Raw genomic sequence first — 15,981 nt, 5'->3', positions numbered from 1 at the left:
GGGAAATCACGTGGGCCCCCAGAGGAAATCACGTGGGCCCCACGGGGAAATCACGTGGACCCCACGGGGAAATCACGTGGGCCCCACCCGGAAATCACGTTTGCCTCACGGGGAAATCACGTGGGCCCCACCCGGAAATCACGTGGGCCCTACGGGGAAATCACGTGGGCCCCACGGGGAAATCACGTGGGCCCCACCCGGAAATCACGTGGGCCCTACCCGGAAATCACGTGGGCCCCACGGGGAAATCACGTGGGCCCCCAGGGAAATCACGTGGGCCCCACGGGGAAATCACGTGGGCCCCCAGGGGAAATAACCTGGGCCCCCAGGGGAAATCACGTGGGCCCCACGGGGAAATCACGTGGGCCCCAAGGGGAAATCAGGTGGGCCCCACGGGGAAATCACGTGGGCCCCACGGGGAAAACACGTGGGCCCCAACCGGAAATCACGTGGGCCCCACGTGGAAATCACTTGGGCCCCACCCGGAAATCACGTGGGCCCCACGGGGAAATCACGTGAGCCCCCAGGGGAAATCACGTGGGCCCCCAGGGGAAATCACGTGGGCCCCACGGGGAAATCACATGGCCCCACGGGGAAATCACGTGGGCCCCACCCGGAAATCACATGGGCCCCACGGGGAAATCACGTGGGCCCCACGGGGAAATCACGTGGGCCCCCTGGGGAAATCACGTGGGCCCCCAGGAGAAATCACGTGGGCCCCTAGGGGAAATCATGTGGGCACCACGGGGAAATCACGTGGGCCCCACCCGGAAATCACGTGGGCCCCCCGGGGAAATCACGTGGGCCCCACCCGGAAATCCCGTGGGCCCCACGGGGAAATCACGTGGGCCCCCAGGGGAAATCACTTGGGCCCCCAGGGGAAATCACGTGGGCCCAACGGGGAAATCACGTGGGCCCCCGTGGGGAAATCACGTGGGCCCCCAGGGGAAATCACGTGGGCCCCACGGGGAAATCACGTGGGCCCCACCCGGAAATCACGTGGGCCCCACGGGGAAATCACGTGGGCCCCACGGGGAAATCACGTGGGCCACACGGGTAAATCACGTGGGCCCCACCCGGAAATCACGTGGGCCCCACGGGGAAATCACGTGGGCCCCCAGGGGAAATCACGTGGGCCCCACGGGGCAATCACGTGGGCCACACGGGGAAATCACGTGGGCCACACGGGGAAATCACGTGGGCCCCACCCGGAAATCACGTGGGCCCCACGGGGAAATCACGTGGGCCCCCAGGGAAAATCACGTGGGCCCCCAGGGGAAATCACGTGGGACCAACGGGGAAATCACGTGGGCCCCCGGGGGGAATCACGTGGGCCCCAGGGGGAAATAACGTGGGCCCCCAGGGGAAATCACGTGGGCACCACGGGAAAATCACGTGGGCCCCCTGGGGAAATCACGTGGGCCCCACGGGGAAATCACGTGGGCCCCCAGGGGAAATCACGTGGGACCCCAGGGGAAATCACGTGGGCCCAACGGGGAAATCACGTGGGCCCCCAGGGGAAATCACGTGGGCCCCACGGGGAAATCACGTGGGCCCCACACGGAAATCACGTGGGCCCCACGGGGAAATCACGTGGGCCCCCAGGGGAAATCACGTGGGCCCCACGGGGAAATCACGAGGGCCCCACCCGGAAATCACGTGGGCCCCCAGGTGAAATCACGTGGGCCCCCAGGGGAAATCACGTGGGCCCCTCGGGGAAATCACCTGGGCCCCCAGGGGAAATCACGTGGGCCCTCAGGGGAAATAACGTGGGCCCCCAGGGGAAATCACGTGGGCCCCACGTGAAAAACACGGGGGCCCCCAGGGGAAATCACGTGGGCCACACGGGGAAATCACGTGGGCCCCACGGGGAAATCACGTGGGCCCCACCCGGAAATCACGTGGGCCCCACGGGGAAATCACGTGGGCCCCACCCGGAAATCACGTGGACCCCACAGGGAAATCACGTGGGCCCCACCCGGAAATCACGTGGGCCCCACGGGGAATTCACGTAGGCCCCACAGGGAAATCACGTGGGCCCCACCCGGAAATCACGTGGGCCCCAAGGGGAAATCACGTGGGCCCCAGGGGGAAATCACTTGGGCCCCCGGGGGAAATCACGTGGGCCCCAACCGGAAATCAGGTGGGCCCCACGGGGAAATCACGTGGGCGCCACCCGGAAATCACGTGAGCCCCACCCGGTAATTACGTGGGCCCCACGGGGAAATCAGGTGTGCCCCACGGGGAAATCACGTGGGCCCCCAGGGGAAATCACGTGGGCCCCCTGGGGAAATCACGTGGGCCCGCAGGGGAAATCACGTGGGCCCCACGGGGAAATCACGAGAGCCCCCAGGGGAAATCACGTGGGACCCCAGGGGAAATAACGTGGGCCCCACGGGGAAATCACGTGGGCCCTCAGGGGAAATCACGTGGGCTCCACGGGGAAATCACGTGGGCCCCACGGGGAAATCACGTGGGCCCCACGGGGACAGGACGTGGGCCCCACCCGGAAATCACGTGGGCCCCACGGGGAAATCACGTGTGCCCCCAGGGGAAATCACGTGGGCCCCCTGGGGAAATCACGTGGGCCCCACGGGGAAATCACGTGGGCCCCACCCGGAAATCACGTGGGCCCCACGGGGAAATCACGTGTGCCCCCAGGGGAAATCACGTGGGCCCCCAGCGGAAATCACGGGGGCCCCAGGGGAAATCACGTGGGCCCCACGGGGAAATCACGTGGGCCCCACGGGGAAATCACGTGGGCCCCACGCGGAAATCACGTGGGCCACACCCGGGAATCACGTGGGCCCCACGGGGAAATCACGTGTGCCCTCAGGGGAAATCACGTGGGCCCCACGGGGAAATCACGTGGGCCCCATCCGGAAATCACGTGGGCCCCCAGGGGAAATCACGTGGGCCCCACGGGGAAATCACGTGGGCCCCCAGGGGAAATCACGTGGGCCCCACGGGGAAATCACGTGGGCCCCACCCGGAAATCACGTGGGCCCCACCCGGAAATCACGTGGGCCCCATGGGGAAATCACGTGGGCCCTACGGGGAAATAACGTGGGTCCCACGGGGAAATCACGTGGGCCCCCAGGGGAAATCACTTGGGCCCCACCCGGAAATCACGTGGGCCCCACCCGGAAATCACGTGGGCCCCACGGGAAATCACGTGGGTCCCACGGGGAAATCACGTGGGCCCCCAGGGGAAATCACGTGCGCCCCCAGTGGAAATCACGTGGGCCCCCAGGGGAAATCACGTGGGCCCCACGGAGAAATCACGTGGGCCCCCAGGGGAAATCACGTGGGTCCCCAGGGGAAATCACGTGGGCCCCACGGGGAAATCACGTGGGCCCCCAGGGGAAATCACGTGGGCCCCACGGGGAAATGACGTGGGCCCTCAGGGGAAATCAGGTGGGCCCAACGGGGAAATCACGTGGGCCCCACGGGGAAATCACGTTGGCCCCCAGGGGAAATCAGGTGGGCCCAACGGGGAAATCACGTGGGCCCCACGGGGAAATCACGTTGGCCCCACCCGGAAATCACGTGGGCCCAACGGGGAAATCACGTGGGCCCCCAGGGGAAATCACGTGGGCCCCACGGGGAAATAACGTGGGCCCCGCCCGGAAATCACGTGGGCCTCACGGGGAAATCTCGTGGGCCGCCATGGGAAATCACGTGCGCCCCCAGGGGAAATCACGTGGGCCCCACGGGGAAACCACGTGGGCCCCCAGGGAAAATCACGTGGGGGCCCAGGGGAAATCACGTGGGCCCCATGGGGAAATCACGTGGGCCCCACGGGGAACTCACGGAGGCCCCACGGGGAAATCACGTGGGCCCCACCCGGAAATCACGTGGGCCCCACCCGGAAATCACGTGGGCCCCACGGGGAAATCACGTGGGCCCAGAGGGGAAATCACGTGGGCCCCCAGGGGAAATCACGTGGGCCCCACGGGGAAATCACGAGGGCCCCACCCGGAAATCCCGTGGGCCCCCAGGGGAAATCACGTTGGCCCCCAGGGGAAATCTCGTGGGCCCCCAGGGGAAATCACGTGGGCCCCACGGGGAAATCACGTGGCCCCTCAGGGGAAATCACGTGGGCCCCCAGGGGAAATCACGTGGGCCCCACGGGGAAATCACGTGGCCCCTCAGGGGAAATCACGTGGGCCCCCAGGGGAAATCACGTGGGCCCCACCCGGAAATCACGTGGGCCCCACAGGGAAATCACGTGGGCCCCACCCGGAAATCACGTGGGCCCCACGGGGAAATCACGTGGGCCCCACCCGGAAATCACGTGGGCCCCCAGGGGAAATCACGTGGGCCCCACGGGGAAATCACGTGGGCCACACGGGGAAATCACGTGGGCCCCACCCGGAAATCACGTGGGCCCCACGGGGAAATCACGTGGGCCCCCAGGGAAAATCACGTGGGCCCCCAGGGGAAATCACGTGGGACCAACGGGGAAATCACGTGGGCCCCACGGGGGAATCTCGTGGGCCCCAGGGGGAAATCACGTGGGCCCCCAGGGGAAATCACGTGGGCACCACGGGAAAATCACGTGGGCCCCCTGGGGAAATCACGTGGGCCCCACGGGGAAATCACGTGGGCCCCCAGGGGAAATCACGTGGGCCCCCAGGGGAAATCACGTGGGCCCAACGGGGAAATCACGTGGGCCCCCAGGGGAAATCACGTGGGCCCCACGGGGAAATCACGTGGGCCCCACCCGGAAATCACGTGGGCCCCACGGGGAAATCACGTGGGCCCCCAGGGGAAATCACGTGGGCCCCACGGGGAAATCACGAGGGCCCCACCCGGAAATCACGGGGGCCCCCAGGGGAAATCACGTGGGCCACACGGGGAAATCACGTGGGCCCCACGGGGAAATCACCTGGGCCCCACCCGGAAATCACGTGGGCCCCACGGGGAAATCACGTGGGCCCCACCCGGAAATCACGTGGACCCCACAGGGAAATCACGTGGGCCCCACGGGGAAATCACGTAGGCCCCACAGGGAAATCACGTGGGCCCCACCCGGAAATCACGTGGGCCCCAAGGGGAAATCACGTGGGCCCCAGGGGGAAATCACTTGGGCCCCCGGGGGAAATCACTTGGGCCCCACCCGGAAATCAGGTGGGCCCCACGGGGAAATCACGTGGGCGCCACCCGGAAATCACGTGAGCCCCACCCGGTAATTACGTGGGCCCCACGGGGAAATCAGGTGTGCCCCACGGGGAAATCACGTGGGCCCCCAGGGGAAATCACGTGGGCCCCCTGGGGAAATCACGTGGGCCCGCAGGGGAAATCACGTGGGCCCCACGGGGAAATCACGAGAGCCCCCAGGGGAAATCACGTGGGACCCCAGGGGAAATCACGTGGGCCCCACGGGGAAATCACGTGGGCCCTCAGGGGAAATCACGTGGGCTCCACGGGGAAATCACGTGGGCCCCACGGGGAAATCACGGGGGCCCCATGGGGAAATCACGTGGGCCCCACCCGGAAATCACGTGGGCCCCACGGGGAAATCACGTGTGCCCCCAGGGGAAATCACGTGGGCCCCCTGGGGAAATCACGTGGGCCCCACGGGGAAATCACGTGGGCCCCACCCGGAAATCACGTGGGCCCCACGGGGAAATCACGTGTGCCCCCAGGGGAAATCACGTGGGCCCCCAGCGGAAATCACGTGGGGCCCAGGGGAAATCACGTGGGCCCCACGGGGAAATCACGTGGGCCCTCAGTTGAAATCACGTGGACCCCACGGGGAAATCACGTGGGCCCCACGGGGAATTCACGTGGGCCCCCCGGGGAAATCACGTGGGCCCCCAGGGGAAATCACGTGGGCACCACGGGAAAATCACGTGGGCCCCACGGGGAAATCACGTGGGCCCCACGGGGAAATCACGTGGGCCCCACGGGGAAATCACGTGGGCCCCCAGGGGAAATCACGTGGGCCCCACCCGGAAATCACGTGGGCCCCCAGGGGAAATCACGTGGTCCCCCAGGGGAAATCACGTGGGCCCCACGGGGAAATCACGTGGGCCCCACGGGGAAATCACGTGGGCCCCACCCGGAAATCACGTGGGCCCCACAGGGAAATCACGTGGGCCCCACCCGGAAATCACGTGGGACCCACGGGGAAATCACGTGGGCCCCATCCGGAAATCACGTGGGCCCCCAGGGGAAATCACGTGGGCCCCACGGGGAAATCACGTGGGCCACACGGGGAAATCACGTGGGCCCCACCCGGAAATCACGTGGGCCCCACGGGGAAATCACGTGGGCCCCCAGGGAAAATCACGTGGGCCCCCAGGGGAAATCAAGTGGGACCAACGGGGAAATCACGTGGGCCCCACGGGGGAATCACGTGGGCCCCACGGGGAAATCACGTGGGCCCCCAGGGGAAATCACGTGGGCCCCACGGGGAAATCACGTGGGCCCCACGGGGAAATCACGTGGGCCCCACCCGGAAATCACGTGGGCCCCACAGGGAAATCACGTGGGCCCCACCCGGAAATCACGTGGGACCCACGGGGAAATCACGTGGGCCCCATCCGGAAATCACGTGGGCCCCCAGGGGAAATCACGTGGGCCACACGGGGAAATCACGTGGGCCACACGGGGAAATCACGTGGGCCCCACCCGGAAATCACGTGGGCCCCACGGGGAAATCACGTGGGCCCCCAGGGAAAATCACGTGGGCCCCCAGGGGAAATCACGTGGGACCAACGGGGAAATCACGTGGGCCCCACGGGGAAATCACGTGGGCCCCACGGGGAAATCACGTGGGCCCCCAGGGGAAATCACGTGGGCCCCCAGGAGAAATCACGTGGGCCCCACGGGGAAATCACGTGGCCCCTCAGGGGAAATAACGTGGGCCCCCAGGGGAAATCACGTGGGCCCCACGGGGAAATCACGTGGGCCCCCAGAGGAAATCACGTGGGCCCCACGGGGAAATCACGTGGACCCCACGGGGAAATCACGTGGGCCCCACCCGGAAATCACGTTTGCCTCACGGGGAAATCACGTGGGCCCCACCCGGAAATCACGTGGGCCCTACGGGGAAATCACGTGGGCCCCACGGGGAAATCACGTGGGCCCCACCCGGAAATCACGTGGGCCCTACCCGGAAATCACGTGGGCCCCACGGGGAAATCACGTGGGCCCCCAGGGAAATCACGTGGGCCCCACGGGGAAATCACGTGGGCCCCCAGGGGAAATAACCTGGGCCCCCAGGGGAAATCACGTGGGCCCCACGGGGAAATCACGAGGGCCCCAAGGGGAAATCAGGTGGGCCCCACGGGGAAATCACGTGGGCCCCACGGGGAAAACACGTGGGCCCCAACCGGAAATCACGTGGGCCCCACGTGGAAATCACTTGGGCCCCACCCGGAAATCACGTGGGCCCCACGGGGAAATCACGTGAGCCCCCAGGGGAAATCACGTGGGCCCCCAGGGGAAATCACGTGGGCCCCACGGGGAAATCACATGGCCCCACGGGGAAATCACGTGGGCCCCACCCGGAAATCACATGGGCCCCACGGGGAAATCACGTGGGCCCCACGGGGAAATCACGTGGGCCCCCTGGGGAAATCACGTGGGCCCCCAGGAGAAATCACGTGGGCCCCTAGGGGAAATCATGTGGGCACCACGGGGAAATCACGTGGGCCCCACCCGGAAATCACGTGGGCCCCCCGGGGAAATCACGTGGGCCCCACCCGGAAATCACGTGGGCCCCACGGGGAAATCACGTGGGCCCCCAGGGGAAATCACTTGGGCCCCCAGGGGAAATCACGTGGGCCCAACGGGGAAATCACGTGGGCCCCCGTGGGGAAATCACGTGGGCCCCCAGGGGAAATCACGTGGGCCCCACGGGGAAATCACGTGGGCCCCACCCGGAAATCACGTGGGCCCCACGGGGAAATCACGTGGGCCCCACGGGGAAATCACGTGGGCCACACGGGTAAATCACGTGGGCCCCACCCGGAAATCACGTGGGCCCCACGGGGAAATCACGTGGGCCCCCAGGGGAAATCACGTGGGCCCCACGCGGAAATCATGTGGGCCCCACCCGGAAATCACGTGGGCCCCACGGGAAAATCACGTGGGCCCCCAGGGGAAATCACGTGGGCCCCACGCGGAAATCACGAGGGCCCCACCCGGAAATCACGTGGACCCCCAGGGGAAATCACGTGGGCCCCCAGGAGAAATCACGTGGGCCCCATGGGGAAATCACGTGGCCCCTCAGGGGAAATAACGTGGGCCCCCAGGGGAAATCACGTGGGCCCCACGGGGAAATCACGTGGGCCCCCAGGGGAAATCACGTGGGCCCCCAGGGGAAATCACGTGGGCCCCACGGGGAAATCACGTGGGCCCCACACGGAGATCACGTGGGCCCCACCCGAAAATCACGTGGGCCCCACGGGGAAATCACGTGGGCCCCCAGGGGAAATCACGTGGGCCCCACGGGGAAATCACGTGGGCCCCCAGGGGAAATCACGTGGGCCCCACCCGGAAATCACGTGGGCCCCACGGGGAAATCACGTGGGCCCCATGGGGAAATCACGTGGGCCCCACCCGGAAATCACGTGGGCCCCACGGGGAAATCACGTGTGCCCCCAGGGGAAATCTCGTGGGCCCCCTGGGGAAATCACGTGGGCCCCACGGGGAAATCACGTGGGCCCCACCCGGAAATCACGTGGGCCCCACGGGGAAATCACGTGTGCCCCCAGGGGAAATCACGTGGGCCCCCAGCGGAAATCACGTGGGGCCCAGGGGAAATCACGTGGGCCCCACGGGGAAATCACGTGGGCCCTCAGTTGAAATCACGTGGACCCCACGGGGAAATCACGTGGGCCCCACGGGGAATTCACGTGGGCCCCACGGGGAAATCACGTGGGCCCCCAGGGGAAATCACGTGGGCACCACGGGAAAATCACGTGGGCCCCACGGGGAAATCACGTGGGCCCCACGGGGAAATCACGTGGGCCCCACGGGGAAATCACGTGGGCCCCCAGGGGAAATCACGTGGGCCCCACCCGGAAATCACGTGGGCCCCCAGGGGAAATCACGTGGTCCCCCAGGGGAAATCACGTGGGCCCCACGGGGAAATCACGTGGGCCCCACGGGGAAATCACGTGGGCCCCACCCGGAAATCACGTGGGCCCCACAGGGAAATCACGTGGGCCCCACCCGGAAATCACGTGGGACCCACGGGGAAATCACGTGGGCCCCATCCGGAAATCACGTGGGCCCCCAGGGGAAATCACGTGGGCCCCACGGGGAAATCACGTGGGCCCCACCCGGAAATCACGTGGGCCCCACGGGGAAATCACGTGGGCCCCCAGGGAAAATCACGTGGGCCCCCAGGGGAAATCACGTGGGACCAACGGGGAAATCACGTGGGCCCCACGGGGGAATCACGTGGGCCCCACGGGGAAATCACGTGGGCCCCCAGGGGAAATCACGTGGGCCCCACGGGGAAATCACGTGGGCCCCACGGGGAAATCACGTGGGCCCCACCCGGAAATCACGTGGGCCCCACAGGGAAATCACGTGGGCCCCACCCGGAAATCACGTGGGACCCACGGGGAAATCACGTGGGCCCCATCCGGAAATCACGTGGGCCCCCAGGGGAAATCACGTGGGCCCCACGGGGAAATCACGTGGGCCACACGGGGAAATCACGTGGGCCCCACCCGGAAATCACGTGGGCCCCACGGGGAAATCACGTGGGCCCCCAGGGAAAATCACGTGGGCCCCCAGGGGAAATCACGTGGGACCAACGGGGAAATCACGTGGGCCCCACGGGGGAATCACGTGGGCCCCACGGGGAAATCACGTGGGCCCCCACGGGGAAATCACGTGGGCCCCCAGGAGAAATCACGTGGGCCCCACGGGGAAATCACGTGGCCCCTCAGGGGAAATAACGTGGGCCCCCAGGGGAAATCACGTGGGCCCCACGGGGAAATCACGAGGGCCCCCAGAGGAAATCACGTGGGCCCCACGGGGAAATCACGTGGACCCCACGGGGAAATCACGTGGGCCCCACCCGGAAATCACGTTTGCCTCACGGGGAAATCACGTGGGCCCCACCCGGAAATCACGTGGGCCCTACGGGGAAATCACGTGGGCCCCACGGGGAAATCACGTGGGCCCCACCCGGAAATCACGTGGGCCCTACCCGGAAATCACGTGGGCCCCACGGGGAAATCACGTGGGCCCCCAGGGAAATCACGTGGGCCCCACGGGGAAATCACGTGGGCCCCCAGGGGAAATAACCTGGGCCCCCAGGGGAAATCACGTGGGCCCCACGGGGAAATCACGTGGGCCCCAAGGGGAAATCAGGTGGGCCCCACGGGGAAATCACGTGGGCCCCACGGGGAAAACACGTGGGCCCCAACCGGAAATCACGTGGGCCCCACGTGGAAATCACTTGGGCCCCACCCGGAAATCACGTGGGCCCCACGGGGAAATCACGTGAGCCCCCAGGGGAAATCACGTGGGCCCCCAGGGGAAATCACGTGGGCCCCACGGGGAAATCACATGGCCCCACGGGGAAATCACGTGGGCCCCACCCGGAAATCACATGGGCCCCACGGGGAAATCACGTGGGCCCCACGGGGAAATCACGTGGGCCCCCTGGGGAAATCACGTGGGCCCCCAGGAGAAATCACGTGGGCCCCTAGGGGAAATCATGTGGGCACCACGGGGAAATCACGTGGGCCCCACCCGGAAATCACGTGGGCCCCCCGGGGAAATCACGTGGGCCCCACCCGGAAATCACGTGGGCCCCCCGGGGAAATCACGTGGGCCCCCAGGGGAAATCACTTGGGCCCCCAGGCGAAATCACGTGGGCCCAACGGGGAAATCACGTGGGCCCCCGTGGGGAAATCACGTGGGCCCCCAGGGGAAATCACGTGGGCCCCACGGGGGAATCACGTGGGCCCCACCCGGAAATCACGTGGGCCCCACGGGGAAATCACGTGGGCCCCACGGGGAAATCACGTGGGCCACACGGGTAAATCACGTGGGCCCCACCCGGAAATCACGTGGGCCCCACGGGGAAATCACGTGGGCCCCCAGGGGAAATCACGTGGGCCCCACGCGGAAATCATGTGGGCCCCACCCGGAAATCACGTGGGCCCCACGGGAAAATCACGTGGGCCCCCAGGGGAAATCACGTGGGCCCCACGGGGAAATCACGAGGGCCCCACCCGGAAATCACGTGGACCCCCAGGGGAAATCACGTGGGCCCCCAGGAGAAATCACGTGGGCCCCATGGGGAAATCACGTGGCCCCTCAGGGGAAATAACGTGGGCCCCCAGGGGAAATCACGTGGGCCCCACGGGGAAATCACGTGGGCCCCCAGGGGAAATCACGTGGGCCCCCAGGGGAAATCACGTGGGCCCCACGGGGAAATCACGTGGGCCCCACACGGAGATCACGTGGGCCCCACCCGAAAATCACGTGGGCCCCACGGGGAAATCACGTGGGCCCCCAGGGGAAATCACGTGGGCCCCACGGGGAAATCACGTGGGCCCCCAGGGGAAATCACGTGGGCCCCACCCGGAAATCACGTGGGCCCCACCCGGAAATCACGTGGTCCCCACGGGGAAATCACGTGGGCCCCACGGGGAATCACGTGGGCCCCCAGGGGAAATCACGTGGTCCCCACGGGGAAATCACGTGGGCCCCACGGGGAAATCACGTGGGCCCCCAGGGGAAATCACGTGGGCCCCACGGGGAAATCACGTGGGCCCCACGGGGAAATCACGTGAACCCCACGAGGAAATCACGTGGGCCCCCAGGGGAAATCACGTGGGCCCCCAGGTGAAATCACGTGGGCCCTACGGGGAAATCACGAGGGCCCCACGGGGAAATCACGTGGGCCCCCAGGGGAAATCACGTGGGCCCCACCCGGAAATCACATGGGCCCCACCCGGAAATCAAGTGGGCCCCACGGGGAAATCACGTGGGGCCCACGGGGAAATCACGTGGGCCCCCAGGGGAAATCACGTGGGCCCCACGGGGAAATCACTTGGGCCCCCAGTGGAAATCACGTGGCCCCCACCCGGAAATCACGTGGGCCCCACCCTGAAATCACGTGGGCCCCACGGGGAAATCACGTGGGCCCCCAGGGGAAATCACGTGAGCCCCCAGGGGAAATCACGTGGGACCCACGGGGAAATCACGTGGGCCCCACAGGGAAATCACGTGGGCCCCACCCGGAAATCACGTAGGCCCCACGGGGAAATCACGTGGGCCCCACGGGGAAATCACGTGGGCCCCAACCGGAAATCACGTGGGCCCCACGGGGAAATCACGTGGGCCCCACCCGGAAATCACGTGGGCCCCCAGGGGAAATCACGTGGGCCCCCAGGGGAAATCACTTGGGCCCCCAGGGGAAATCACGTGGGCCCCACGGGGAAATCACGTGGGCCCCCTGGGGAAATAACGTGGGCCCCCAGGGGAAATCACGTGGGCCCCCAGGGGAAATCACGTGGGCCCCCAGGGGAAATCACGTGGGCCCCACGGGGAAATCACGTGAGCCCCAGGGGAAATCAAGTGGGCCCCACAGGGAAATCACGTGGGCCCCACTGGGAAATCACGTGGGCCCCACGGGGAAATCACGTGGGCCCCACGGGAAAATCACGTGGGCCCCACCTGGAAATCACGTGGGCCCCACTGGGAAATCACGTGGCCCCCAGGGGAAATCACGTGGGCCCCCACGGGAAATCACGTGGGCCCCACAGGGAAGTCACTTGGGCCCCGAGGGGAAATCACGTGGGCCCCCAGGGGAAATCACGTGGGCCCCACGGGGAAATCACGTGGGCCCCACGGGGAAATCACGTGGGCCCCACGGGGAAATCACGTGGGCCCCACATGGAAATCACGTGGGCCACACCCGGAAATCACGTGGGCCCCACGGGGAAATCACGTGTGCCCTCAGGGGAAATCACGTGGGCCCCACGGGGAAATCATGTGGGCCCCATCCGGAAATCACGTGGGACCCCAGGGGAAATCACTTGGGCCCCACCCGGAAATCACGTGGGCCCCACCCGGAAATCACGTGGGCCCCACGGGAAATCACGTGGGTCCCACGGGGAAATCACGTGAGCCCCCACGGGAAATCACGTGGGCCCCACGGGGAAATCACGTTGGCCCCCAGGGGAAATCAGGTGGGCCCAACGGGGAAATCACGTGGGCCCCACGGGGAAATCACGTTGGCCCCACCCGGAAATCACGTGGGCCCAACGGGGAAATCACGTGGGCCCCCAGGGGAAATCACGTTGGCCCCCAGGGGAAATCACGTGGGCCCCCAGGGGAAATCACGTGGGCCCCACAGGGAAATCACGTGGGCCCCACCCGGAAATCACGTGGGCCCCACCCGGAAATCACGTGGGCCCCCAGGGGAAATCACGTGGGCCCCATGGGGAAATCACGTGGGCCCCCAGGGGAAATCACGTGGGCCCCACGGGGAAATCACTTGGGCCCCCAGGGGAAATCACGTGGGCCCCCAGGGGAAATCAGGTGGGGCTCACGGGGAAATCACGTGGACCCCCAGGGGAAATCACGTGGGCCCCACGGGAAAATCACGTGGGCCCCCAGGGGAAATCACGTGGGCCCCCAGGGGAAATCACGTGGGCCCCCAGGGGAATTCACGTGGGCCCCACCCGGAAATCACATGGGCCCCACCCGGAAATCACGTGGGCCCCAGGGGGAAATCACGTGGACCCCACGGGGAAATCACGTGGGCCCCACCCGGAAATCACGTGGGCCCCACGGTGAAATCACGTGGGCCCCACGGGGAAATCACGTGGGCCCCCAGGTGAAATCACGTGGGCCCCCAGGTGAAATCACGTGGGCCCCACGGGGAAATCACGTGGGCCCCACACGGAGATCACGTGGGCCCCACCCGAAAATCACGTGGGCCCCACGGGGAAATCACGTGGGCCCCCAGGGGAAATCACGTGAGCCCCCAGGGGAAATCACGTGGGCCCCACGGGGAAATCACGTGGGCCCCATAGGGAAATCACGTGGGCCCCACCCGGAAATCACGTAGGCCCCACGGGGAAATCACGTGGGCCCCACAGGGAAATCACGTGGGCCCCACCCGGAAATCACGTGGGCCCCACGGGGAAATCACGTGGGCCCCACCCGGAAATCACGTGGGCCCCACGGGGAAATCACGTGGGCCCCCAGGGGAAATCACGTGGGCCCCCAGGGGAAATCACGTGGGCCCCACGGGGAAATCACGTGAGCCCCAGGGGAAATCAACTGGGTCCCACGGGGAAATCACGTGGGCCCCACTGGGAAATCACGTGGGCCCCACGGGGAAATCACGTGGGCCCCACGGGAAAATCACGTGGGCCCCACCGGGAAATCACGTGGGCCCCACTGGGAAATCACGTGGGCCCCACCCGGAAATCACGTGGGCCCCCAGGGGAAATCACGTGGGCCTCACAGGGAAGTCACTTGGGCCCCGAGGGGAAATCACGTGGGCCCCCAGGGGAAATCACGTGGGCCCCACGGGGAAATCACGTGGGCCCCACGGGGAAATCACGTGGGCCCCACGGGGAAATCACGTGGGCCCCACGCGGAAATCACGTGGGCCACACCCGGAAATCACGTGGGCCCTTCGGGGAAATCACGTGTGCCCTCAGGGGAAATCACGTGGGCCCCACGGGGAAATCACGTGGGCCCCATCCGGAAATCACGTGGGCCCCCAGGGGAAATCACGTGGGCCCCACGGGGAAATCACGTGGGCCCCCAGGGGAAATCACGTGGGCCCCACGGGGAAATCACGTGGGCCCCACGGGGAAATCACGTGGGCCCCACCCGGAAATCACGTGGGTCCCACGGGGAAATCACGTGGGCCCCCAGGGGAAATCACGTGCGCCCCCAGTGGAAATCACGTGGGCCCCACGGGAAATCACGTGGGTCCCACGGGGAAATCACGTGGGCCCCCAGGGGAAATCACGTGCGCCCCCAGGGGAAATCACGTGGGTCCCCAGGGGAAATCACGTGGGCCCAACGGGGAAATCACGTGGGCCCCACGGGGAAATCACGTTGGCCCCACCCGGAAATCACGTGGGCCCAACGGGGAAATCACGTGGGCCCCCAGGGGAAATCACGTGGGCCCCCAGGGGAAATCACGTGGGCCCCACAGGGAAATCACGTGGGCCCCACCCGGAAATCACGTGGGCCCCACCCGGATATCACGTGGGCCCCACCCGGAAATCACGTGGGCCCCCAGGGGAAATCACGTGGGCCCCACGGGGAAATCACGTGGGCCCCCAGGGGAAATCACGTGGGCCCCACGGGGAAATCACCTGGGCCCCCAGGGGAAATCACGTGGGCCCCCAGGGGAAATCACGTGGGGCCCACGGGGAAATCACGTGGGCCCCCAGGGGAAATCACGTGGGCCCCACGGGAAAATCACGTGGGCCCCCAGTGGAAATCACGTGGGCCCCCAGGGGAAATCACGTGGGCCCCCAGGGGAATTCACGTGGGCCCCACCCGGAAATCACGTGGGCCTCACGGGGAAATCTCGTGGGCCGCCATGGGAAATCACGTGCGCCCCCAGGGGAAATCACGTGGGCCCCACGGGGAAACCACGTGGGCCCCCAGGGGAAATCACGTGGGGGCCCAGGGGAAATCACGTGGGCAACATGGGGAAATCACGTGGGCCCCACGGGGAAGCCACGTGTGCCCCGAGGGGAAATCACGTGTGCCCCACGCGGAAATCACGTGGGCCCCACCCGGAAATCACGTGGGCCCCACGGGGAAATCACGTGGGCCCCCAGGGGAAATCACGTGGGCCCCACGGGGAAATCACGTGGGTCCCACCCGGAAATCACGTGGGCCCCCAAGGGAAATCACGTGGGCCCCACGGGTAAATCACGTGGGTCCCCAGGGGAAATCACGTGGGCCCCTCGGGGAAATCACGTGGGCCCCACGGGGAAATCACGTGGGCCCCAC

This window comes from Ovis canadensis, chromosome 25 (assembly GCF_042477335.2).
Source record: "Ovis canadensis isolate MfBH-ARS-UI-01 breed Bighorn chromosome 25, ARS-UI_OviCan_v2, whole genome shotgun sequence".
Lineage (NCBI taxonomy): Eukaryota > Metazoa > Chordata > Mammalia > Artiodactyla > Bovidae > Ovis > Ovis canadensis.
Note: the sequence above shows the minus strand (reverse complement) of the source record.